General features: G+C 41.3%; 1 pseudogene; it reads right to left on the reverse strand.

Annotated features, from left to right (window-relative positions):
* Nucleotides 1-24,593, reverse strand: part of LOC101651644 — a 32,711-nt pseudogene extending 8,118 nt beyond the window's left edge.
* Nucleotides 24,594-26,779: the final 2,186 nt, after the last annotated feature.

The raw sequence follows: 26,779 nt of genomic DNA on the forward strand, positions 1-26,779 counted from the left end.
TGCTCACCTCAGCCCCGCTTGGTGGTCCACATGGAGAGGGGGAGGGGAAGGAGGACAAGGGGAAAGAGAACAGGGGAGGAGAGGGAGCCCAGGAGAGGCCAAGAGAGAGAGCCTGAGAGAGAGCTCTTTATTGCTAACCCAGGCCTATATATCTTTGGAGGGAGTGCAAGCCCATTAATTACAAGTAAAGACCTATGTCACAGGAAGGGGTTTCACTATACATTACGCAGCAATGAGAGGGGGACAATCTAGGGATATACACACAAGAGGAAGAGGAGGGATTGCGGGTATACATGTGACAAGAAGGGAAGATCCTAGATTCAGGATGGCAGCCTAACTTTGGATGTCACTGAGCCGGTTTGACCTGTTCCCTTACTCAACTATAGAGACCATTATCAGTAGGGTGTGAACTCCACCTACAGGAACCAAGTAGATGACTGCAAGCCTTTAGGAAGAAGTAGCCCATTGTCCTTAACAGCAGGGAGCAGACCCTATCTTGGAGGGAACAGACAGTTGTCTGGCAACTGATTGCCTTTAGGGAGGATGTCTCTAAGCATCTGACCTCCCACCGTATGCTGGCAAAACCCCTAATGTTTGGCATGTCTTTTGGGGTGACAAAGCTGGGGAAAAGTCTCTTTATAATCCCACAAAAGGATCACATTGCTACAGCCTGGTGGATCATGGCCAAAAGCAGAACCCCTCAGAATGATATCTAATTGTGCTTCGTTGACTACTTAAAGTGTTTGACTATTTGTATCATAACAAATTAGTGACATCATTGCAAGAATAGGAATCTTGAACAATTTAATTATGACTTTTCAGAAACCAAGCAAGATGCAACATTAAAACAGAAGAGGAAAGAATGCATGGTGTAAGATTAGGAAAGATGTATAGTGGGGTTTTATCCTTTTGTCATTCTTGTTCAATCTGTATAAACTGAAAAACCAAAAACCAAACGCCTGCCATAGAGTAGATTCAGATTCAAATTGCCCCCATAGGACAGAGTAGGACTGCCCCTGGGGGTTTCCAAGACTGTAACTATTTATGAGAATAGAGAGCACATTATCCAGTAAGCTGCAGTGTATGAAGAATAATTTGGCATTAGAAGCAAAGGAAGACAAATTGTTGCTGAAAATTACAATGACTTAAAGCGTTTCCTCGAGAAGATCAAGTCACCGCCTTCAATATATCACAACATAGACAATATAGATATGATTAAATACTCATCTTGGATCAATATTCAATGGCCATGGAAGCAGCAGTCAAGAAATTAAACAACATATTTTATTGGGGAAATTTACTGCAAAAGACCTCTTTAGAGTGCTAAAAGTATAGATGTTATTTTAATGAGTAAGGATTTCCCCCCTTGTCCATGCTTCTTGTCTTCTGTGTCTAATCTGCTCTTTTATTAATCAAGAGTGATTGAGTTAAAACATACCCTACATATATGAAGAAGGCTGATGGTACCTGGCTGTCAAAGGATATAGCATCTGGGGTTTTGGAGGCTTGAAGATAAACAAGCAGCTCTCTAGCTGAGAAGCAACAAAGCCCACATGGAAGAAGCACACCAGTCTGTGAGATCAAGAGGTATCGAAGGGATCAGGTATCAGTCATCAAAGAACGAAAAATCATATCATTGCGAATGAAGGGGATTGCGGAGTGGAGACCCAAAGCTCATCTGTGGGCAGCTGGACATCCCCTTACTGAAGGGTCACAGGGAGGAGATGAGCCAATCAAGGTGCAGTGTAACTGTTAGGGACCTGGAATAATTACCCTTTCAATGGAAGGAGATCAAACACAAGGCTGCAATTACAGAAGAGGTTTTATTATGCTAGCTTAAGCCAGGGCTCAAGTCCTCAGGTGCTTAACTGCGTGCACCATCTTGGACAAGAGCCCCCACAAAATAAATTCCAAAGTATTTATTTTCAGGTATATGTAAAGGGGCGTTCCCAGCCCCCCCTTCCCATCAATCCACTGATTGGCTCATTTGAGGTAGGTTGGCAGTCTGGTCCTTTCTGTAGTTCCCTCGCTGGCCGTGTTGTCCTCCCCTCGGAGGTTGAGCTTGCTGTGCCATTCCGGGTTGGCTAGCCTCAGTCTCTGAGTACATCCTACTTTGCACTGCTAGGAAACATGAAACCACAGCCTGCCCGAGATTGCAGAGCCAGTCATGGGGGCAATTTGGCTTTACATAGCAACGATGAAACATACAACTTTCCTCTAGTTCCTAAATGTTTCCTACTCACCCCCCACCCCCAAATATCATGATCCCAATTCCACCTTACAAATCCGGCTAGACCAGAGAATGTACATTGGTACAGATAGGAACTGGAAACACAGGGAATCCAGGCCAGATGATCCCTTCAGGACCAGTGGTATGAGTGGTGATGATACTGGGAGGGTAGAGGGAGATTGGATAGGAAAGAGGGAACCGATTACAAGGATCTACGTGTGACCTACTCCCTGGGGGATGAACAACTGAAAAGTGGGTGAAGGGAGACGTTGGACAGTGTAAGATATGACAAAATAATAATTTATAAATTATCAAGGGTTCATGAGGGAGGGGTAGCAGGGAGGGAGGGGGAAAATGAGGAGCTGATGCAGGAGCTTAAGTGGAGAGGAAATGTTTTGAGAATGATGAGGGCAATGAATGTACAAATGTGCTTTACGCAATTGATGTATGTATAGATTGTGATAAGAGTTGTATGAGTCCCCAGTAAAAAGATTTAAAAACAAAACAAACAAAAAAACACATACCCTACATACAATCTCATTAACATAGCAAAGACTATTCCCAAATGGAATTATATCGATAGATATAACGGTTTGTATTTACAAAATTTGGGGATGAGTGGTGGGATGGACATAATTCTATCCATAGTAATAATTATAATTGATTGCTACTACCTAGGGCACACCCTTTTCTCTGTCCTTTTAAGATCCTGGGGCCTAATTGTACTAGGCATGGATTCCACCATTCCTCCAAAGGCCATTGTGAATGCAATAGCAACAGCACTTCTACAGCAAAAGAAAAGGGAATTTATAATAAAGATGAAGGTGTGTTTCTCAAACTTCAAGGCCTTCAGGATTGCCAAGGTAGTTCACTTCTACCAGTCCTTGAAGCTCCGCTTAACTGATTTCTCTACACACACTAGTTTTTTATGCTTCTACATTGCATATGGAAGATTTCCACACACACCCTACTTCTAAGAGAAACTTTCTCTAAGAAAATTACTCCTCACTTAACATAGTTAAGTTCCAAAGGCCAGATCATCATTATGTGAAAATGAAAGATTATCACATCAGATTACAAAATGAAGAAGTACCACATCATTACATAATTGCCAAATCACATGGCTATGTAACTGCCAAACTACTGAGAATCATGGTCCAGACAAATAGACACATCACTTTTACCATCATAGTCAGTACTACCCTTTCTTTGCAAGCCTAAAATAGACACTGAAAGTTTAAACTATTGTCAAATGTTGGATAATGAGATGGTTGCTCAGGTCAGGTGTCCATCTTTGCCAGTCCATTATGACCAGGAAGATAGAGCCATATAGCACAAAACAGATACAGGTGTTGGGAAGTGAGAGATGATGGTGGGTAAAGCAGATTAATAAATTTGATGGTTCAGGGTAAGCATTGAACCACTACCCACAAAGTTGGTAGTTCAAACCCAGCAGGGACTAGTGGAAAGTTGAGGCTACCTGTTCCTGTAGATTTCCAGCCTCAGACACCCATATAGGATAACTATGATCAGGCTTGACTTGATGGCAGTGGCTTTTTGGTTTGTGACCTCAACAGAGCCCTTATAAAGTGTTCCTGTAGTAATATCTTATTAAGGAATTAGAATAATCTGATGAACTCTCCAAAATTAACCGCAGATTTTGCAGATTGTCACTTGCAGAAATGGACGCAGCTAAGAGACTGGTTGAGGGTATTGTTCTCACCCAAATTGGACCCAGTGGGAAACCTGGTGGGTTACGCATCAAGCTGCTAACCACTAGGTCATCACTTCTAATCTACCAGCTCCTCCTGGGAGAAAGATGAGGCTCTCTGCTCCTGAAAAGATTTAAAGTTTCCGAAACCCACAGGGCAGTTCTACTCTGTTCTAGAGGGTCACAAGGAACTCCACAGCAATGAGTTGGAGTTTGTGGCCTGGCTAGCATATCAGTGTAGAAGCCAGGGTTTGTTTGGCTTGCTAGCTTGTTTCTTTGTTTTTGTTGTTTGGGTTCTCAATTTAATTCATCTGCCAAGATGGAGTCTTTTAACAATTAATCTGTCTGTAGGCATAATTTTCCATTTAAATAAAGGTCACATTAATGGTTTGAGATATTTTATTTATTTGGCTCATCATTATTTTTTGTTAAAATGTACAGCTTTGTTTGTTTTGTTTTGTTTTTAAGTGACAAACTAAAAAGAGAACAGGATTATACCTCCCTTAGGATATTTTATTTACAAGTTTAATAAATACTTATTGTTGTGTGAGTAAATGGATCTCTAGTTCCTGAAATAAGAAGAGCTTAAAATAGAAAATAATCTCTCTTATTACTTCTTACACACACCAGCAATAGCTCTAGATTTTTTTTCCCTTCTACCTCTCTCCACCATGACATTCCTACAGTAAGTGAGTTCAGCTAGTGAGCCAATAACTTCCTAAACAAAACTAAATTGACTTTCTGTCACTTGTAGCCAAGAGTCTTAACTCTTATACCTTGCACAAATACACCCAACCACATACAGAACCTCTGAAATAGCTTTTAGTATCAGCAACATGTAAGTCTAATTGTTAAAGAAATAACTATTCTAAGAACAATTACACTATTTAAAACAAAGCACTTAATCTTGTTGGTTGCCTAAAACCACAGTGAATACAGATTGAATCCACAGATAAAACATAATTAAGTCATGATAAACCTGCAGTCCTTGAATGGTCTGTTTAAAATCCATACACTCAAGAATCTTAAGCATTTTCTTTTTTAATTATTCACACATTACACCTTAGTCTAAAGAAGGGACCAGTGAGATTACCTGAAGATTTAAACTAAGGATTCCATAAGCTTATACAATGCCAAGGGAATTAAATTCACCACTGAATACTTCTGTCTTTTAAACTATTGAAATTTTGCTTTTCTGCAAGAGTGATGCCAGGTCTTTAGTCATTAGTGTAAATCTTCTTCATTAAACATTCATTAAGTCGTTATGCTAATCCATTTCATTCCCTTGCAAGGAAGAAATTAATCAATATCACGGTTCACTGCAAGTATCAACAAAAGCACAGAATCCCAAATGTACAGCAGTCGGCACAGTGGTGTCATGCTGCTCTCTGAGTCTGAGACTATACTCTTAGTACTCCTGCATTATTTAGATAAATATTCAGTGCCATTCAGGCAAAGGCACACAAATCTCTACAAAGAAAGTTTGCTTTTCCAGTCCACAAAAGAATGTGGATTGGCCAAAAGACAAAAACGTGTTGTATTTATATATTCCAGGAGAAACGCACCAACTTACATGAATTTTGGAATGCATTTCTCATTTTAAATATACTTTTAGATTGGACTCAAATGCAACAAAATTAACATTTATTATTTAATGTAAACAGAAATATATCACACTGACTATAGAAATGTCTTTATCATGTAGACCCTAACAGGAAATTACTGCAAACATTCACTCCCTTTGTCAAAAACTACAAACATGCTATAGTAATAAACTAAAGGCCAGTGGCTTAACTTTCTCTGACCAGTTCTGATTGTACTAATGCTTAGACAGCCTTTCTTTTCTTTTTCTTTCTCACATGAGCTACTTGCTTGAAAAACAAACCAACAAACAACGTTCTCCTGTGGATTGAGTGAAGATTCACAGAGTCGACCATCAGTTTCTACATTCAGCAATTCACACACTTTTATTTCATCTCATTCACTATAATGCCCTCGATATAACTTCACGTATCCCACTTCCACCTTGTGTTTCCTGTTTTCATTGCGCCTTCTTTCTTGACTCTTCTGAACGTTATCCTTGAGTCAATGCTGGCCCTTTGATTCCAAATGTTTGACTATTCTACGGTGTGTTTGCCCCACTAGTGTGATTGTTCCTATCTGCTGTTTGGCTGAAAATGGTGCAAGGTGGCAGAGTTTAGTTCCAGAAATGAAGGGTGACTCAGGGTCAGTGTCCAGGGCTCCACTAGTCTCAACCTCAGAGCCTGATAACATTTACGATTTTGTTCCACATCCTTCTCCCACTTTATCTAGGACTTTCTAATGCAATTCCTTTCAGAACTGTTTGCAGTGGTATCCAGCCACCATCTAGTATTTCTGGTCCCACGGTCACAGACTAATTGTTTCTAAGTATTTTCAGCATTTATCACTCTTCTTTCCCCCAAAAAGGGAGAGATCACTAGCTGCACCTTATCTGGCCACTCATAAATTTTTCAGACCATGATCATTACTAATGAAAGTCATATTTATTGTGTATATTTTTTTCTTAACTTTTTACAGTAGTAGTCTCATACAGTTTTTGACCTTCTGTGATTGACCAGTCCACACAATGTAATGTCCTCTGGCCTCATGTGTGTTATGAGGTGTTTCACAGATTCATTGTTCTTAACACTGCATAGTCCCCTATTGTGGGTCCGTGTTGTTGCTGGGTGACATGGAGCAGTTCCAACGTACCCCAATCCTATGTTCAACAGAACAACATATACTCTGCTCAGGTAATATCCCCACCGTTGTTATGCTTGAGCCAATTGCTGCAGCCCCTGTGTCAGTCCGTCTCACAATCCTCTTGTCGCTGACCCTCTACTTCTCCACGCATGATAGCTATCTCTAGGGATTGGTACCTCCTGATAACATATCCAAAGTTTGTAGGATGAGGGCTTGCCATGCTCACTTCTGAAACTTTCTGCCTGTCCTTCCTCCAGTTATTTGTCCTTCTGGTAGTTCATAGTACTTTCAGTGTTCTTCGCCAACACCATAATTGAAATGCATTCATTCTTCTGTGATCTTCTGTATTTATTGTCCAGCTTTCACGTGAAATGAGAGTACCATGGTTTGGAGCAGGTGCACCTTGGTCCTCAGAATGATGTCTTTGCTCTTTAACACTTTTGTGGGAAACAGAAAGATGTCTCCCAAGTTGTCTCCCCCAAATATATGGTAGATTTAGGACACTGCTTGCAGATAATGGTAAATGATTGTCAAGTTACCTCCCTGAAGGCAGTCAGTTGCCAGACTACTGTCTGGTCCCACCACAAGTTGGGCCCACTCCCTGCGGTTAAGGACATTGGGATACTTCTCCCTAAAGGCTTTAGGCCATCTGTTTGGTTCCTGTTTACACCCTACTAATAATGGTTTCTATAGTGAGCCAGAGAGCAGGTCAAACCTACTCAGTAACATCCAAAGTTAGGCTGCCATCCTGAATCTAGGATCTGCTCTTCTTGTCACATGTGTGCCCCCAATCCCTCCCCTTCCTATTCCATGTATACCCCTAGGTTGTCCCCCTCTCATTGCTGTTTTACCTATAGTACAACCCCTTCCTGTGATGTATGTCTTTACCTGTAACTAGAGAGCTTGCATGCCCCCCAAAGATATACAAGCATTGGTTAGCAAATAAGATCCCCCTTAGCCTTTCATCGGCTCCCTATCCTCTCCAGTCCTCACCCCTATTCCCTTTTCCCTTGTCCTCCTTCCCCTCTCCCTCTCTCCTGCCCTCTGGTCTCTCTCCACATGGACTGCCTGGTCTTGGCACAAGGGACTCCATTTTGAATCTGGTACCTTCTTGGTTCTCAGAACTCACCTCTCATGGGCCTCCCTCACATCGAACTCCCCTCCCCTCACTGAAAATCACCAGTTCTGAGAACCAGACATCCCCGAGAAAGAATGTTCTTTGAATATGTGTTTATTCCACCCGTCCTGGACCTATAGATAAGATTAATGAGCGCTTCCCTTTAAAGCCCCTGTGTGCAGCTGTGCCTGCCACCAGGGGATATAAAAACGCAGCCAGAATTCCCCTTCATGCGGTTTCACTAGCTCAATACCTGAGTTGCTGAACCCCCCCGCAAGCTTCTCAATAAAGCCTGCTTCTAAAACTTTACCAATTGGATCTTTAATTCCGTTTCGCACCCCAAAAACCCTTACATGGACCACCAAGTGAGGGTGAGGTGAGCATTACTACCATGAGATGTGTCTGACTCTATTATTTCAATCTCTCTTCTATGTCTCATGATTGCTATGACTTTAATCTTTACTTATCGCTGTACAATTGCACCTACCGGACCCGTGATGATGTGTTAGGGGCTGGTCTACCCCGACACACTTTAAGAAGGTCTTGTGCAGAATATTTGGCCAATGCAAAATGCCATTTGATTTCCTGACTGCTGTTTTTATAAACACTGAGAGTGTAAACAAATAAAATGAAATCCTTAACAACTCCAATCTTTTCTTCCTTTATTATGATGCTATCTCCTGGTCAAGTTATAAGGATTTGGGTTTTCTTTACATTAAGTTGAGAACTACTGCATAGTGGTTATGAGTTGGGCTGTGGTCCTCAAGGTCAGTCGTATGAAACCGCCACCCCCTCTGAGGGAGAAAGAGAGGACTTTCTAATCCCATAAACAATTACAGTCTTGGAAACTCACAGGGACAGATCTACTCTGTCCGACAGGGTAACTATGAGTTGGCATCGAGTCAAGGGTAGTGTTGTTACATTGAGATGCAATCAATACTGAAGGTTGTAGTCTGATTTTCATCAACAAGTGCTTCAAACCTGTCTTACTTTCAGCAAGCAAGTTTAAATCATTTTCAAATCACAAGTTGTTAATGAGTTTTCCTCCAATCTTGATATAGCATTCTATTTCATATAGTTCAGTGTCTCGGATTATTTGCACAACATACAGCTTGAATAATTATGGTGAAAGAATACAACCCTGAAGCACATTTTTCCTGATTTTAAAACACCCAATTTTCCCTTGCATGTTTGAACTACTGTCTCTTACTCTATATACAAGTTTCAAAGGAGCAAAATTACGTGTTCTGGAATTCCCATTCTTCTCAATGGCATACATAATTCTTTTATGACCTACACAGTAAAATGCCATTACATAGCTCATAAAATACAATACTTTCTGTGATTATCTGCTTTTAAACAGATCCATATGCCAGCAATGATATTTCTTGTTCCACAACTTGCTCTAAATCTGGATTGAATTTCTGGTAGCTCCATTTCTGCAATACTTTAGCCATTTTTCAATTATCTTCAAAATTATACTTGCATGTACATTTTTATATTGTTTCAGTAACAAAATGATGATATTGTTTGATAGTTTCTATATTCTACTGGGTCACTTTTGTTTAAAATTAGCAAAATATGGATCATTTCCAGTTGGTCGAACAGTTGGCTGACTTTCAGATTTCTTGGCATAGAGTAGTGCGTGCTTCCAGTGTTGCCTCAGCATGTTGAAGCATTTCTATGGGTAGTCCGTCATTCCCAGAGCCTTGTGTTTGGCTAATGCTTTCACTACAGCTCGCACTTCTTCCTTCAGTGTCATCCGTTCTTGATCATATGCTGTTTCTGGAAAGAGTCGAAAACCAAACAATTATTTTTTAACTGACTTTCTGTGTCACTTATATCTCATTTTGATGCTTCCTGAACCGTCCTATATTTTGCCTATGGAAACTTGCAGCTTGACATAACAGCTGTGAGGACAGCACCAGAGCAGGCATGTCTTGTTTCATTTAGTTGTGTACAGGCTTGCTAGGATTCGGATGGATTCAATAGCACCCTCCAAAAAATAACAGGGAGCCATCTGCTAATAAAATTACACTTCATGCCCTTAAATTCTACTATTTCATTTTTGTTGTGGTAGAAAATATATACAGAAAAACAAAACAGATTCTACGTGTATATTTTAATGATATCATTATGCTCTTCAAGGTGCACAATGATTCTTATTCTCCTCTCCTGAGCCATTTACATCAACTCGTGGCTTCATAGGGCTCTTACCTAATCTTTTGAGTTGTCAATTTGATCCCATATAAATGGTTCTGAAAAGAACTTTTTTTTTCCTAAGGCAAACCTTATTGTTTGGTTTTAAGATCATTTTGGTTTAAAGTTTAAAAATAACCTCAGGGCAATAATTTTGAGGGCTTATCCATTGTCTGTGTCTCCAGAAAATTAGGTGAATGAGAACTTGAAACTCTATTCTGCTTACCACTTCCCCTTATCATCTGGACTCTTTTATAAAATGTTTGATCCATGTGTTCAGAAGTGGTGGCAGTAATAGTGCTGTCTGGTTTTTCTGGTCTCATGGCAAGGAAGGCATTTAGTATGGGGGCAATATCCCCCTCCTCCTCCAGTCTCTCATCCTTTTTCCGTGACTCTGGGTTAATAAAGAGCAACTGTTCCTTGAATGACTACTTGCAAGCTTTTAACACCCAAGGCACTATGATACAACAAACTAGAAGGCTGAACAAAAGTGCTTAGCATGGTATTAGGCCAAGGAACTGGAATACCCCATGGAACTTTGACCAGAACTCTCCAAACTATGGAACTCAGGAGGCATTTGGTTGTACAGAGCAGCTTAGTAGTTACTCTTTTGTAGGCCCAGAGGATTATTATAAATGTTTCTAGCACATAACTTTGACCAATTCAATTTTTTTTTTAAGAAATCATTTTATTGGGGGCTCTTAGGGCTGTTATAACAATGCATACATCAATTGTATCAAGCACATTGGTACATGTGTTGCCAACATCATTTCCAAAACATTTTCTTTCTACTTGAGCCCTTAGCATCAGTTCCCTTTATCCCCCTCCCTTCCCCACCCTCCCACCTTTGTGAACCCTTGATAATTTAGAAATTATTTTTATTTTCATATTTTGCTCATTCACTGTCTCCCTTCACCCAAGTTTCTGTTGTTCGATTCAATTTTTATAGCTATACAACTTAAAAATAAAATAAAATAATTATAAATAAAATAAAACAATAAAATAATTGACTATGTAACAGTGCCCTTAATTAATGTGTTAATTTTTCATTACCATTAACCCTCCTATCCTCTCTCTTTCTGTCCTGGGAACAACAAATAAACTTTAGTTTCTATACATATTTCTTTTCTTATTTTTTAATATATGTGAAGTCATACAATATTGGTCTTTTTGTGGTGGGCTTATTTTGCTCAGCATAATACTAATCAAATTCTATCTATACTGTAGCATTGTGATATTTCATTGCTGCTGCTGCAGAAGTCTGAACATGCATATTTTGTTCACACATTTATAGGGTGATGGGCACTTAAATTCTTTCCAAGTTTGCACTATTGTGAATAATGCTACAAAAAACAATGATATACAAGTGTAATTTTTAGTATCTGTTTTAATGCTTTTGGGATATATTTCTATATAGAGAGTCGTGTAACTATTGGTTCATATTTTGAGGGGTTTCTTGTTTGCTTGTTTTTCCTGTAAATACATTTTATTTTATTTATTTTTTAAAAAATCATTTTATTGGGGGCTCATACAACTCATCACATTCCATACATCAATTGCATCAGGCATGTTTGTACATATTTTGCCTTCATTCTTTTCTAGACATTTACTTTCTATTGAGCCCTTGGTATCAGCTCCTCACCCCACCATCCCCCTCAAGACCCCCTGATAGATTGTACATTGTTACTAATATCACCTCTCACTCTGATCGCTGTCTCCCTTCCCCCATGTTTTCTTTTGTTCTTCCCCCTGTAGAGGGGTGTATGGTTATGTGTCGATCATTACAATTGGTTCTCCCTTTCTCCCTGACTCTCTCCCTCTTCCCTCTACCTATCACCATTCCAACTCCTATTCCTGGATTCTGTGTGTCATGAGCTCCCATCCCTTTCTATACATGTATACATGTTTCCATCTAGTCTGAATTAGAAGCAGCACTGGGGTCATGGTAGTGGGGGGTGAGGAAGCCTCAAGGAACCAGAGGAATATAGTGTGTTTCATTGATGCTTTACTGCATTCTGGTGACGCATCCCTTCCCTGTGAGCCCTCTGTGGGGAATTGTTCCACTGTCTACAGATAGGCTTTAGATCTCTGTTCCAGTCCCCCTAGTTCTCAACAATATGTTTTTGTTTGTTATGTGTCTGCTGATGCCTATTACCCGGTCCCTATGACTCCTCATGATTGCACCAGCGGTGTGCTTCTTCCATGTGGAGTTTTTGCTTCACTGCTGAATGGCGGCTTGTGTAATCTCAAACCTTTAAGAGCCCAGACATTACATCTTTTAATAGCCAAGTACCATCTGCCTTCTTCACTACATTTGTTTATGCACCTATTTTGTCTTCATGATTGTGTAAGGAGAGTATACATCTCAGACTGCTGAATGGCTAGAACAAAGTGTTCTTGTATTGAGGGAGGGTATGAGCAAAGGCCCTAAGTTCATCCCCGACTTCAGTGTATTGCTGTATAAATATATGTACATGGGCTAATACCTCTATTTTTGTGGATTAATGTCTATACATATGTACACCACTAAGTTTATTCCTCTATCCATTGCTTTGTTTCCTAGGTCCTTCCTCCTGCCCCACTGTCACTTTCCCCTTATTTCTAGCTCTTGGTACCTCCTCTTAGCTAGTTTGCTGTTGCTCTGACAGCTCCTTCCTCCCCCCACCCCACCACCACACACAGAACCCTATCTCCTCCTTTTTATTGACTCCAACACCCCAGTTGTTCCCCTGTCTTGGTGCAGCCTGCTCACCGCCCCCTTCCCCCACTGCCCTCACCTCCCAGGTCTCCCTGGGACCGTTGGTCCCTCTGCTCTCTCCTCAGGCATGCCTCCCGTGTCTATCCTATATACCGACTATGACATAGCCCTAACTGATTTTTTTAAATGAAAATAGTAAATAAGTAAGAAAAAATAAAAATTTTAAAAAGAGAGAAGAAATATACAAAAATCCTGGGTCTGTTTGCTGGCCTTCAAGACTGTCCAGCAGCTGCCCTTCCTAGCCTGGAGCACCCCCTTGGGGGCTCCTCAGGGGCTTCGTAACTCGGTCTTGCTCCAGCTACTGATATGGTATGCTCCCTTCTTGGTTCACTCTGTTTTGGGAATTCAGACTGCACTGCCTCCCCACCATGTGACCCCGGAATGTCCTCTATCACAGTCTGCTCCAGTAAGGGGACAGCGTGACACATGCTGTTGTTGGTTGCCCAGTCCCCTCTGTGTCCCATACCTCCCTGCTGGGACATCATCCTCTGGGCCTGGTGTGCCAGTGTGGGGTCCAGTCCAGTTCTCTCTTTCTCTTCCTTCCTCCCAGCCTGCCTCCATATGGTTGTGGTATGTTGGCCCCTCTTCCCAACCTGTAGGTTCAGTTCCGCTCTCTGCCACACCCACTTCCAGGGAGGGAGTCAGTTTGGCTCTGCCTGGGGCCAGTCCTGTAGCTCTCTCTTTTCATGCATCCTTCCATGTGACCATGCTGTCCTCTTGGTTTACTGCATCATGGTAGGGTCTGTGTGCCCACACCCAATTCTGTGGAGACAAGACCAGTACTCTCCCCCGCGGGTGGATTAGTGCCCTGCTCCCTCCGTCCTCATTTCACTTTCAGCTCCCTATTTTCTCCCTCCCCCTTCCTCCTTTTCCTCTTTTTGGACCAACATATACCTCCTTGGGTTTGGACCAACCTCCTCCTGATTCCCTGTATCTCAACCCAAATGTTATGATATAGGTGGCTTCTCTTCTATACCTGCTGTGCTGATTACACTTATCTCAGGGAACTCATTTTGTGATTGGCTGACATTGCTTAGCATAATTTTCTCCAACTCTTCCCATGAAAAGACGTGTTTCATGTGCTCATCAATGCTTTTTAGAGATGCATAGTACTCCATTGTGTGTATGTGCCAGAGTTTACTGATCCACTCATCTACCAATGGAAATTTAGATTGTTTCCAACCCTTTGCAATTGTGAATTGTGCTGCAATAAACATTGGATTTTATAAACATAAGACTGGTCATGGTTTATTTCTTACCTCTTCTGGATATATGCCCAGTAGAGGGATAGAGGGTCATTAGGTAGCTCAATTTCCATCTTTTTTAAGGATCGCTTTCCATAATGGCTATACATTTCTACAGGACCACCAGCAATGTAAGAGAGTTCCTATCTCACCACATCCCCTCCAACATTTGTTGCTCTCCGATTTGGGCTAGCCTCATAGATGTTAGAGAGTATCTCATGGTTGTTTTGGTTTGCATTTCTCTAATGGCTAATGATCGGGAGCATTTTCTCATATGTTACTGGCCATATAGGTCTCCTCCCTAGTTAAACTTCTTTTCAGTTCTTTTGCCCACTTCTTCAAAGGGTTAACTGTTTTTCCAATTTTTGCGGGCAAGGAGGGTATTGCAGGTTTTCGTAATATGTCCTCAGTCTGTTGTGTTTTTGCTAAAAATCCTCTCCCAGTCTGTGGGTTGCCTTGTTACCATCTTGGTAATGTCTTTTGACACACACAGGTGTTTTATCCTTAGTAAATCCCACTTGTCATTTTCAAGTTCATCTGTGTGTGTACCCTGCCCTATTACAGTTAGCATTTGTATTCCCCGGGCCAAGATTCTTAGGTTTGTCCGCTTCCTTCACTAATGGTCCTGATGATTTGGGGTTTTAATTCTAGGTCCGTGATCCACCTTGAGTTTGTTCTTGTGTGTGGGATGAGGTAGACATCTTGTTTCATTTTTTTACATGTGGATTTCCATTGTTTTCAGCACCACTTGTTAAATAAGGCATCACCCTCCCACTTGATGCTTTTGGGGCCCTTGTTGAAGATCAGTTGTCTATATGCTCATGGTTTTATTTCTGGGTTTTCTATTCTTTTCTGTTGGTCTGTGTATCTGTCATTATGCCAGTACCATGCTGTTTTGACCACTGTGGCTATGATAGTAGGCGTGAATGTCAGGTAAAGTGAGCCCTCCAACTTTGTCCTTCTTCTTGAGGAGTTCTCTGCTAATTCTGGGCTTCTTCCCCCTCCATATGAAATTGGTGGTCAGTTTTTCCAATTCTTTTAAGAAGGTTGTTGGTATTTGAATCGGGATAGCATTAAACTTATGAAGTGTCCTGGGTAGGATAGACATCTTTACTATATTGAGTCTTCCGATCCATGAGCATGGGGTATTCTTCCATTTGTGGAGGTTGCTTTTGGGTTCCTGTAGTAGTTTTCCGTGTATAGGTCTTTTGTTTCTTTGGTTAGATATAGCCCTAAATATTTCAGTTTGTTCTTGGCTATTGTGAATGATACTGCCTTCTTGATCTCTTCCATGGTCTTGTCTGATGTATATAACAAACCAATTGTCTGTTGATCTTGTTTCCTGCCACTCTTCCATATTCCTCAATTGTTGTCAGTACTCCAGTTGTGGAGCTTTTGGGGTTTTCAATGTACAGAATCATGTCATCTGAAAATAATGATAATTTCACCTCCTCCTCTCCCAGTTGGATACCTTTGATGTCCTTCTGTTGTCTTATGTTATTAGCTAGGACCTCCAGTATGATATTGAATAGAAGTGGGGACAAGGGACATCCTTGTCTGGTCCCCTTTTTCAGTGGGATTGATTTAGTCTTTTCTCCATTAACTATGATGTTAGCTATTGGCTTTTCATAGCTAGCTTGTATTAATTTGAGGAATTTCCCTTCCACTCCTATCCTCCTGAGCATCTTAATTAGGAATGGGTGTTGGATGTTGTCAAATGCTTTTTCTGCATCTATAGATATTATTATGTGGTTCTTATACTTTTTCTTATCGATGTGGTGTATAATATTGATGGATTTTCAGATGTTAAACCATCCTTGCATCCCTGGGATGAATCCTACCTGATCCTGATGGATGATGCATTTTATATACTTTTGTACTCTATTGGCCAATATCTTATTGAAGATTTTTGCATCTTTGTTCATTAGAGATATTGGTCTATAGTTCTCTATTCCTGTGAGATCTGTGCCTTATTTGGGTATCAAAGTTATACTGGCTTTGTAAAGTGAGTTAGGGAGCTTGCCATCCTTTTCTATACTCTGAAATACTTTATGGAGGATCGGTGTCAGCTCTTACCTGAATGCTTTGTAGAATTCTCTGGTGAAGCCATCTGATCTGGGAGCTTTTTACATGGTAGCTTCTTGATAACCATATCTATTTCTTCTTTTGCTAGGGGTTTGTTTAAGTTCTTGACCTCTATCTGGGAGAGTTTAGGGAGGAATTGTTTTTCCAAGTTTTTGTCCATGTCTTCCACATTGTTGAGTTCTTTAGAGTACAGACTTTCATAGTACTTTGTGATTATCATTTTATTCTCATTAGGGTCTGTTGTGATTCTCCCTGTTTCATTCCTCATCCTGGCTATTATTGTTTGCTCTTTCCTTTCTTTGGTTATGTTTGTCAGCGGTCTGTAGATTCTGTTGATCCTTTCAAAGAACCCGTGCTGCGGTCCAGCCGCGGTGGGGCAAGGGGTCCCCTGTTCCGTGGGTAAGGCGTCGACGCGAGAGGGATGAGCAGAGTCAGGAGTCAGTGATCATTTGCTACTTTATTACAATTTTAAGGTTCTATTTAAACAATATTTTCTGACAATCATACAATCAAAACAGAAAGAAAAAAGCCTAATAAAAAAAGGTGCAAAGCACAGAGTTTTCCAGGAGGTTTTGTTTAAATCTTCTCGGAACGTTCTTTCTGGGTGACTGGTTCATTTAAATTTTCAATCTTGACCAACGTACATTGTGATTAACCGTAGACATGAATGGTTCTTGAAATAGGTCTGTGGTAATGGTGCCAAACAGTGTTCAAGTTCAAGGAAGTAGATAGGAGAAAACTGGCATGAACTTAAAATACAAAGTTCAGTCTACACAGGTCTAAGCTAGCTAAATATTCTTTCTATGCTTCATCAATTTTACGTTCTTTAAGCCTTCGTTCCATTTCTTTTACCTGCCTTTTCAATCGGGCTTCCAGTGTTCTCTTGTTTCCATTATGCACCATCTACATAATCCACTCTGTAATAACATTTTTGTACACCTTATTTTGTCTTCAATAGATCTAACGCACCAAACTGGGCCACCCCCTTTTATTCTTTTGCATAAAGATAAGGTAGAAAATTTTACACGCTTCCCATTTACCTCAATAATATGTTCTCCATTGTCGTCATAAATGCCAGTGTAATCCAAAGGAGGGAGAGTAGTCTTAGGGGCTTTTTCATTACTGTCCCCTTTACTATACGCAAATTTATTAAGGGGTTTTATTGAGTGAATTAAGGGTTGTTTCTTATCTTTGGCACTCTTTCCCAGAAAGGCAGTCATAGGGAACTTCTCAGGAGTTACTGTAGTCAGTTGGGGTTGTTCCAATTCTAACTTTTGCATTTTTCCCATAAATATACCAAAATCCTCATTCCCTTGTATGGCTTTGATAATTAACTCAGTCATTCTATCATTTACATCCCTTCTCTTAATGGGTACTGTGATTTCCCCTGAATTATTCATCGTGGTCTCATTATTGCTCATAGTGGCAATATGGTTTCATTTTTACATGGTCCGGGATAAAACATAAACATACTCCAGAATATCATAGCGGCAACAACAAAACAATTTGTGAGCGGATTCGGCAAACAATTCCTACAGTCCGACTTCTTTGAAGTCAGGCCATCTGTCGCTGACCTTTGTCCTCAGCGTCAGCCGGCAGGAGTGGTCCCATCAAACCAGCTTTTTGCTGCATTAATTTTCTGCATCGTTCTTTTGCCTTCCCAGTGGGTCAGCTCTGCCCTGGTTTTTACTATTTCTTTTCTTTTACTGTTGGAGGTATTGTCCTGTTGACTCTGTTCTAGTTGTTGGAGGTTTTGTGAGAGCATATCCATCATAAGTCTCTCTTCCTTTTTCATATATGCCCTTATTGCTATCAAGCTACCCCTGATGACTGCTTTCGCCATATCCCATAGGTTTTGATACGATGTATTCTCATTATCATTAACTTCTAGAAACTTTCTGATCTCCCCTCTAACCTGGGTCAGTACCCACTCATGTCACAGAAGATCATTATTCCTCCTCCAATTGTTTGCCCTTGTTTTTCTGGTCATCCTTTTATTGATCTCAAGCTTTATGGCATGGTGATCTGAGAAGGACATCTGCATAATCTCAATGTGTTTGAATTTACTCAGGTTTGACTTGTGTCCCAGCATGTGGTCTATTTTTCGAAAATGAGCCATGCTCACGTGAGAAGAATGTGTATTTTTTTTGCATTTGGATGGAAAACTCTAAGTATTTCTATCAGATCTAGTTGCCTAGTTGTGGTGTTCAACTCTATAGTCTCTTTGCTGGGCTTCCTTCCCAATGATCTATCTTTCTCTGAAAGCGGTGTATTAAAGTCAGCTACTTTAATTCTTGAATCTGTGAGATATTTTTTCATTTTCTGAATAGTTTGACAAATTCCGCGGGTCTCTCATTTGACACCTATATATTTATTATGCTCATTGGTTCCTGGTAAAGTGATCCTTTGAGCATTATAAAGTGCCTCTCCTTATCTCTTTTTATGGTTTGAACCTTGAGATCAGTTTTGTTTGAAATTAGGGTTGCGACTCCTATTTTTTTGAGTTGCCGGGTATATTTTCTGCCAGCCTTTTATTCTTAGTTTATTCTTGTTTGCGAGCTTAAGATGTGTTTCCTGTAGGCAACAGATCGATGGGTTATGTTTTCCAAGCCAGTCTGAAAGCCATTTTATTTTAGTGTAGGAGTTAAGGCCGTTGACATTTAGAGTTAATATCACGAGCTGTGGATTCATTGCTGACATCTGGTGCCTTTTGATTTGGGTGTTTTCCTATTACCCTTCTTATCACTGTGCTGTGTCTTTGAGCACAGGGCTTCTTTATTGCCTCATTTTCCCTCTGTGGCCATGTTATCTTGGCGATTGGTATCAGCTCATTGGCTTTTGGTTGGAGTTGGGCTACATGGTGTTCTCCTGTTTGTGCTTGATGGATGTTGGCCTTCCAGCCATAGTGAGTCAGCAAGGATGTTCCACAGTGTTGGATGTCTTTCAGGGTATTCTTTAAGCTTTTCTTTGTCCTCGAAGATCCTTATCTCTCCTTCTATCTTAATGGATAATTTTGTGGCAGGGTAAAGGATTCTAGGGGAGCTGTTTTTTTTCTTTCTTTCAGCATTTGGTGAGTTCTTCCTGGGGTTTAGTCTACTTGGTGTCCTTTCTGCTTCCTATATGAGTGACTGATTCTCATTCATTAGGGTGGGGGAGTTTACTTCCAGAAATCCCCTTGTTAGATAAGCTGTTGGCTTCTTTGCTGTGTCTTGTTCTGGTAGGCCAATAATTTAGATGGTATTCCTCTTCATAGCATCAGTCATTGATCTCGGGTTTTCTTCCCCCTCTTTTATTATCTTGTTTGATTGTCTTTCTCATTTGCTGAGGTCTGCCTGATTGTTTTTGAGATAACTTATACGGTTCTCAGCCTCTTCTAGTCTGTTTGTGAGATCTGTGATCTTGTGTGCAGCTTCTGCTACTTCATCCGTTAGCTCCTGTATTTCACTTTGGTGCGTGGACTTCATTCCCTCTATGGTGGATTTCATCTCTTCTATCATTGCATTCTTATTCTCTGTAGCTTCCCTCATCTGTCGTATTAGTCCAAGCAGCCTTCTGAAATTTATTTTTGTGGCAGATCCACGTCTTCTATGAGTGTCATTAGCTCTGCTATTGTGGTTGGTCTTTCTTGTTGGGAGTGATGTGGTATGCTGTTGTTTATGTGATGATTTCAAAGAGCTGGGTACCATATTTCTTGGAGACCAAGAGGCCCTGCATTCCTTCATTGTGTGGCTGGCAATGGTGTTTTCAAGGACTGCCTGTGGCCTACCATGGGAGGTAGGTCAGGCTGCTGTGTGGGCAGGTGCCATAATGACTCAGTGGTCAACAACAATGAGAGGTTGTGAACACCAGTCGGGACAGCTATGGGGAACTCAATTTGACTGGTGGATGGCTCCCTGTACAAGTGGTAGGGCTATAGAGGGCCAGTGGGCCAGTAGTGGCTCCATTCAAGTCTAAGGTGGTGAGCTGAGGTAGTTCCCAGAACTGGGTCACTGGTCCCCTGGATTCCAGATCTAGATTAGATTTGAGAGAAGGATGCCCTCTGGGCCAGGGATGTATTCTCCACTGTTCCACTTGCTGTGTGGACTGGGAGCAGACAGGTAAGTGATGATTCCTGAGCTGTGATAGACCCAGACAGCACCTATCTGAGGCCCCAGGGGATGGGTGCTTGCTGGGCAGGCCTGCCAGGACCCAGTCAATGACTCCCTTTGGCTCTGGGCAAGGTGGCTCGTGGGAGGCCTGCAAGGCCCCATTCTGCATGTCTACTTGCCTGCAGCTCCAGGCAAGTTAGTGCATGGCAGGGTTCTAAGGCCCCAGACCGCATTTGAGCTTCTCTACGACTCCAGGGGGTAAATGGGGGGAGGCACTGGTTGGTGGCCAGGCGCACAGCTGGAGGGAAATCCCTGATCTGTGGACACTGATCTCTGGGGCTTGAAACAAAGCAGATGTGGTGCAGGGCCCCCACCTGGACAAGGAGGACCCCACGTAGGGACCTTTCCCCTTAGCAGCACACTTCTACTTGACCTCCTGGCCACCAGAGTCACCAGAGCTCCCCTTATGGGCCGCTTACCTTGGCGTCATCCTGAAGCCTCTCTCTTGTTTGTTTTTTGATGAAACATTACACTGTTTGCCACAGCAGTTGTACCATTTTTCATTTTCACCAATAGTTGACAAGTATTCCAATTTCTCCGTGTCTTCACCAATGTTTGTTATTTTCTGTTTGTTGTTGTTGTTATCTTAGTCATTCTAGTATGATTGAAATGGTATCTCTTTGTAGTTTGGATTTGCATCTGATAGCTAACGATGCTGAGTGTCTTTTCCTGTGCTTGATGACTCTTTGTCCATATTATAATTGGGTATTCATCTTTGTGCTGTGAAGTTGTCAAAGGTGTGTGTGTGCTTGCACACTATTAACTTCTTTTCAGATATATTATTTCAAAGATATTTTCCCACTTGGTAGCTTTTTTTTTTCCACTCAAAAAATGACATACCATTTTTGCGTGCTTAGAAGTGCAATTATCCATCTGACCAGCAGGTAGCAGACAAATGCCTTGAAAGAAAGGCTCTTCAATCACTTAGACATGAAATATCTGAAACAGTGAAAAAGAACATAAATAGAAAGGAAATGAAATGTACTGCATGGACATTTTTATTCTAAAAATGGAAAATCTCAAAAGGAATATACTAAAACAAAACATCTCAGCTATTTTCTATTTTTAATATATTTAAAGGTCTTATTAACATTTTATTGCTTATTCAAGGCATCATGATGGTACAATGGTTAGGCACTTGGCTGCTCACCAGAACAATTGATAGTTGGAGTAAAATGTGGCAATCTGTTTTTGTAAAGAATGCAGTCTTGGAAAGCTTATGGGGAAGTTCTACTTGTTTCGATAGGAGTCCTGTGAGTCAGAATTAGTTCTACAACAATGTTTTTGATTTGGGGTTTTTACTACATTTTCAGTTTGGATTGATTGGCTGTATTTCTCTAATTTCTCTAAAGATGAATAAGCACTAATTAAAAGAAGCACACTAAATAAATACGTGTGCTATTTATTCCTGGAATTACTTGAGATGTCTAAAGAAAGTAAACATCATGAAATAGCACCAACATTGATCTTAAGAGTTCTTTTGAGTCATAGCAATACAAACAGGGGGAGAAAATCAATTATCAATATACTTTACTGTGTAAGTAAGTGTCAGTAAAGATCCAATTTAGTCATTGGCACTAGTCCATCAAGTATAAAAACAGTAAAATCATAGCACAGAAATTCTTATTTGTAGATAAGTTTCAACAAATGCTTGCTTAAAATGCAAGATCAACATATTACATATCTTTGGTTTAACTTATGATAATCATTAATGTTATATATGAAGTCTCCTCTGAGTTACAAATTAACAAGGTTTCTAAAAAGCTCATTAGCTTTCAGTAGAATTAAGTTTGCAAATATGTCTTAAAAATCTGTGCACTCTAATCCTCTCCCCTCCCTCTTCTGGAATTTTACCTTCTATCATTTTTGTGGATTGATATATACAAGTGTGGTAGTTACATAATCTGGTGGTAATTTTGGACTTGAGAGGTTTAAGAGTGAAGGGGCAGAGTCTAGTCTGTCAATCGGGTCATAGTTAATAAGCCCTCTGTGTGGGCATGGCGGCCATGGCGGGCATGGCCTTCTCCTGAGAATTCTGGGAAATCCAGTATTTCCTCCTTAGAGGTGAGAGACACCTCTCTCTCTGCTCACTCCCTGGGAGACATTGTAGCTGACAAGCCACATGGAACTACCCTGATGCAACCAGACCTCTGAAGTTGGAAAAGCCATGTAGAGACCCTTGCCAGCGCTGAGATGCTTACAATGCCACTGGATCCAAAAACTTCTACCCACTGAACTGTGATTGTCCTGCATTCCGCACCATTTTATGTGTTTCGCGAGTCTGAAGAGGACTTTATAGATTTGCATCAGACATATGGGCTAATACTGGACTTATGGACTTGGGCTGGACTGGGTTGGGATGTTTTCTCAATATTCAATTGCTCGAATATAAACCTCTTTCTTATACACATGAGTGTCTATGCATTTGTTTCTCTAGTCTACCCAGACTAACACAACAAGATTGCTCCTCTTCCTTGCCATCACTAATTCTCACAACCTCAATTATTACAGTGACTAAAATATTTGACGTGTTTTTTTTACAGGTGTATGTTATTATGGTGAAAGGAGATGGTATAGCACAGAACTTAATATACAGATGCCATAATTCTGTTTTAAACTCAAGATCTACCACTTACAAGCAAGTTACTTATCCTCTCTGCAATTTCCAAACCACATTTGTGAAAAACGATAATAGTTCAGGGATGTAGCTCACATGGCTGCTATGTCTGTGGGGAGGTCAGATGCTCAGGCATTCCCCCCCTGAAGGCAATCAGCTGCCAGACTGCTGTCTCATCCCTCCACAGGGGTGGGCCTGCTCCCTGCCTCTGGAGACAATGGACAGGCTCCTGCAGGAGGAGTTTACACCCTACTGATAATAGTTCCTATGGAGACCCAGAGACCACCCCCTAGACCACCCTCTCATTGCTGTGTAACCTATAGTGCAGCCCCTTCCTGTGATGTATGTCTCTACCTGTAATTAGTGGGCTGGCTTGCCCCCAAAAGGTATATAGGTGTGAGCCAGCAATATAGATCTCTCTCTCTGACTCTGAGCTCCTTGCTGCTCACTCCCTGGTCACTCCCCTCTCCCTTGTTCCCTTACCCTCCTTCCCTTCCCCCTCTCCACGTGGACCACCAAGCTGGGCTGAGGTGAGCAATGGTACTATGTAACATGCCTGACTGTATTATTGTATTATCTCTCATGCTCTCAATGACTTTAATATAATGCTTATATATCTCAACCGTACAATTGTGCATTACTGAATCCGAGTAGAGGTAGTACTAGTATCAGCGGGTGGGGGCCGGCCCCCCACCTCCCTCTGCGTCATTATTTTTTAATTTAATACTACAGCTATGAGCTTTAAATAAGATAATAGGACCACGTGTCTAATGTCTTAGACAGGTTTCTCTAGAGAAGCAAAAACATTGATGATGTATATCTGTATCATCTGTATGTATTCTATATCTATATATCACCTATCAATCTCATCTCTATATATTTACATTTAAGTTTATATAGATTTATATAAATAAAATGGCTCACACAGTTATTGAAGTAGGCCAGTCAGAATCTAGGAGGCCTTAAGTCCATTGGTCAGATTTAAACTGTGGGATTCTTATGATTTGCGTAGCTTTGGGAGCTGATGATTGGCATGGAGACCACAGACTGTGGCTGTAGAGGAGGATGAATTTGTGGTCCATAGGTAAGTTTTGTGGCTATAGAGATGATGAGTTCAAGACTGGTATGTCATAGAGCAGGTCATTGATGACTGCCAGGGTTGGTAGGCCATTGACTCAGTATAAAGAGCAGAAATTCTTTAAGTCAAATGCAGGGTTCAGACCCAGTAAAAAGAAAATACGCTTACCCACACTGTCCACTTATTTGGATGCAGGCCACACCATTGAGGCACATAATTGCATCAAGATTGTGATCTAAGTGTAATACTCTCCACCCTAATCTTGCCCCATTAGGGAGGTTTACAGTTGATTGCTGTTATTACATTACTTGGAGTCATGTCAGGGGGCATCTGGCCAAGTCACATTGACACTAGACCTTTACTATTGTACTTAGTTATCATTATACCCTCTTAATGGGTGTTAGTTGTATATCTTTGTAACAAGTGAATATCAGCCACCATCTCATCTGGACTACTGTAATTGGTTCCAAAGGATCACACTGATTCCACAACCTTCCATTCCCTGTCATGGTCTATTCTCAACAAAGAATCCCAGAAACTTTAACTACATCAATTAAATCATGTCACTACTCTGATCTGCTCAGAACCCTGCAATAACTCTTCCTTTACTGTACTAGCTATGGTTCTTAAATTACCTTCAGAAGTCTATGTGATCTAGCCCCCACTGACTTACTTGTCGCATGTCTACTAATCTCCCTTCACTCTTCCCCCTAGCTCTATTATTGGCTTTTGTACTGTTCCTCAAACATCCCAGGCATGTTCACTCTGCAGCCTTTCTTATAGGGTTGCCATGAGTCAGACTCTATTCAATGGTAGCGAGCTTGGGCTGTTCATTGATGTGTCCCAAGTACCTAAAGATATGCCTGGTCTATTACAAACAATATTCGCTGAATGGCTGAATGTGGTGGCAGGGGAAAGAGAAAAATAGTGCTAAGAGAAATTGATGAGCATTGAATATTTATTAAACCCTGTTCTAAAATACATCTACATATAAATTTGTTTTTCCTTTACTAAAAGATTGGCAAAATTTGTATCCCTCTTAACATAGACTTAAATCACCACTTTTTGCCTAAGAATTGCTCTTTGGATACCAAAATTAAATGCTGAAATAGAATAGTCATGTAACTATCTTTTTCTATATATCTTGGTTGGAACCATAACAATAAGAATAGATAACAAAGATCAGGATGAAATGAAAATGGCAATTCTTTTAATGTATCATCAGGAGGCAAATAAGTACAGACCTTACCTGTTTCAGTAAGTCCAGAAGTAAAGTTTTCAAATATATACAGAGGTGTCAGAAAGTTCATGGAAAAATTGAAATTACCTTTTAATTCATTTTAATTTTCACGAACTTGTTGAAGGCCCCTTGTATAAGTTTATATTTGTAAGTAACTTTCTTAAGTAAACTAGTTTAGATCCAGACTACTAAAGGAAAGTCTTCCGGCTTTGCAGTTGCCGCCACCTGAATTTGGATTATTACTGGTCCTGTTGCGTCCAGCCATGGTCCACCCTACGCGGTTTTTGACATAGCCGTCCACGGGAGCCCCTCGGCCGTGTCTCTTTCGAGTTGTTTGCAGACCAAGGTCCAAAGACAGCAGGAAATATCCGCGCTCTGAGCATCGGGGTGAAAGGATTTGGTTATAAAGGTTCACAGAATCATTCTGGGGTTTATGTGCCAGGGTGGTGACTGCACGCACCATTAGGGCACTGGTGGCAAGTCCATCCGTGGAGAGAAATTTGAAGATGGAACTTCATCCTGAAGCACATGGGTCATGGCATCCTGTCCAGGGCACATGCTGAGCCCAGTGCGAACAGTCCCAGTGTTTTATCTGCCTGCTCAGGCAATGGTGGATGGCAGGCATGGGGTCTTTGGTCCGGTGGACGAAGTCATGGACACTGTGGAAATCATCGGGAGGTTTGGGTGCAGGAATGGCAAGACCAGCAAAAAGATCACTGTTGCTGACTGTGGACAACTCTAATAAGTTTGATCTGTATTTTCATGTTTTATCTAAGCACCAGACAATTCCTTGTGTAGCTTGGGAAATCACCCTCCTATTCCCAATGTGCTTGCAGTGTCGTTTCACTTTGTGCTCTCACTCCAGTTCTTCGGGGTTCCTACTTTCCTTATTCCCCCTGAGTCCAACTGGAAAGCAGAGTGTGGTATGAGGTGGGGGGGGGGGTCCAGCTCCCACCACTAATTGTGGGTTCAATGAGCACAATTGTATGGTTGAGATATATAAATATTATATTACTGTCATCGAGAGCATGAGATAGAAGAGAGAGTCAAATAATGTAGTCAGACACATTCCATAGTAGCAAGGCTCACCTCAGCCTCGCTTGGTGGTCCATGTGGAGAGAGGGGGAAGTGAAGGAGGACAACAGGAAAGGGAAACAGGGGAGGAGAGGGAACCGAGGAGAGGTCAAGGGAGGAACCGAGAGAGGTGGGGTGGCGAGAGGAGTGAGGGGGCTCTCTATTGCTAACCCAGGCCTATATACCTTTGGGGGCGTGCAAGCCCACTAATTACAGGTAAAGACATACATCACAGGAAGGGGTTACACTATAGGCTATACAGCAATGAGAGGGGGCGGTCTAGGGACATACACGCAATAGGAAGAGGAGGGATTGGGGGTATACATGTGACAAGATCCTAGAGTCAGGATGGCAGCTGGATCTCCATAGGAACCATTATCAGTAGGGTGTGAACCCCACCTACAGGAACCAAGTTGTTGACTGCAGGCCTGTCCATTGTCCTTAACAGCAGGGAGCGGGACTCACTGCAGTCTGGCAAATGATGTCCCTCAGGGAGGATGCCTGTAAGCATCTGACCTCTTCCCCCACAACAGAGTTAAGTTTATGATTATGAA

This window comes from Echinops telfairi, unplaced genomic scaffold (assembly GCF_000313985.2).
Source record: "Echinops telfairi isolate 266 unplaced genomic scaffold, ASM31398v2 ScPeMD7_2;HRSCAF=8, whole genome shotgun sequence".
NCBI lineage: Eukaryota > Metazoa > Chordata > Mammalia > Afrosoricida > Tenrecidae > Echinops > Echinops telfairi.